The 1,675-nt window shown below is 30.0% G+C and overlaps 1 pseudogene across 1 annotated transcript; it reads right to left on the reverse strand.

The window, feature by feature from the left end:
• Positions 1 to 1,209: 1,209 nt before the first annotated feature.
• BDBG_16599 lies at positions 1,210 to 1,298 on the reverse strand (annotated as a pseudogene). The gene has a single exon. The product of its transcript is annotated as a tRNA-OTHER (tRNA).
• Positions 1,299 to 1,675: the final 377 nt, after the last annotated feature.

Below are 1,675 nucleotides of genomic sequence, written 5' to 3' on the forward strand. Positions count from 1 at the left end.
AATATCAAGACTCTGAAGAGAGAAAGTCTTGATAGAGAGTATACAGTAGTGCATATCTTAGCAGTTTCTATCTCATTCTTCTGCAGCAGTTAATGGAAAAAAAGATCTTAGAAATAGTTTTTTACTTCTCTTGAAAAAGTAAGATGTTTTTCTCTGAGTTTTATATAATACTCTCATAAAGAATTAAAAACAGAGTTGTTTTCTATTATAATTTCATATTCTTTTAAGTAACAATTACTTTTTCAGTGACTGAAGAGCTTTCATTAATACTTAATTGTTATTCACACTCTTTATTAACTGATTTGAGTTGCACACTTATTGTGTGAGAAGAATTGAATGATTTAGAATAAAATTGAATAGTTTTAATCAATTTCTCTGCAAAAAATTGATTTATTTTTTATCAGTTTTTCTCTCAAAAACTGTCATATCATCTGATTTATTATCAATTGATATTATACTTTTTCTCACTGTATCTCAAGAAAGAGATTATAAAGATTTTATTAATTTATCTTAAAAATCAATTTTAGTTTATTATATTCTCTTCAAAAATCTAACCTAGTTACTGAACTAGTGTGAAAAAAATCAGGTGTTTTATACATAAAAGTCTTTTATTCTTCTTTTGAAACAGTCTGATCAACTTTTCAATTGAAAACAGACTTAGAAATCTTTTAATTGAAACAGTCTGATCAAATTTTTAAAAGAGTTCAATAAATATCTTAATTGAAACAGTCTGATCAACTTTTCATTGAGTAAGAACAATGAGTTCAAAAATACACTCAGTTAATGTGAAAAAAGATGCTTTCTCAAATGCTATTCCTGAGATTGAAATTCTGAAGAGAAGAAAGAAAGAAGAAAGAGAGAAATAACAAGTTCTTAAAATACAGAAATTTGAAAAAGTAAGTAAAATGCTTAGAATGCAGTGTTATTATTATTATTATTATTATTCTTCCATTATACTCATATGCAAGCGGAGCTTATGATGAGTCCTTGCGTGATGTTAAATACAGGTCAAGTGTTGGTTATACAGGAGGAAATACAGGTGTTGAGACCACACCAAGATAACAAGAACATAGGAAAATACAAAGAAGTGACAATTAGATACATGCAATAATAACTTCTCAGCCCAGGAACATAGAGCAATTCATTGAAGCGATTTGTACACCTCTGTATTTATTAGAAACCTGAGGTGCTTGAGTTCCGGATTTAATGTATCCCCTGCGGGTTTCGAACCCACGCGCCTTGGTTTCCCATGCCAAGGTGCTACCAGGTGGCCGCATTAACCATTCGGCCACCGGGGCTTAGAATGCAGTGTCTGAGTGAGATGAATGAAGAAGTTCTGTTAATTCCTTATACTTAGACTAGACAACTACAGAAGATGATTAAGTTCAAACTTAAGATTTTAAACACAGTTTAAAAAACATTGAAAATTTCTAGTATAATTATCAACTCTTCATTTTACTCTTTTTCTCTTTCTACTTCTTCTTCTTCTTCTTCTTTAAATCAGAAGAAAATATATACTCAAGCGGCTGAATCTGCTGTCTGTACATCTGCTATCTCAAAATCTGCTCAAAATTCTGAGAAAACTGAGAAGAATACTGCTCATACTTCTATTCATAGAAAAGTAGAGAAAAAAGTACAAAAAGAGAAAAACTTTCAAATCTTCAGAAATAGAAGA

The sequence above is a fragment of the Blastomyces gilchristii genome (assembly GCF_000003855.2).
Source record: "Blastomyces gilchristii SLH14081 genomic scaffold supercont1.3, whole genome shotgun sequence".
NCBI classification, from domain to species: Eukaryota; Fungi; Ascomycota; class Eurotiomycetes; order Onygenales; family Ajellomycetaceae; genus Blastomyces; species Blastomyces gilchristii.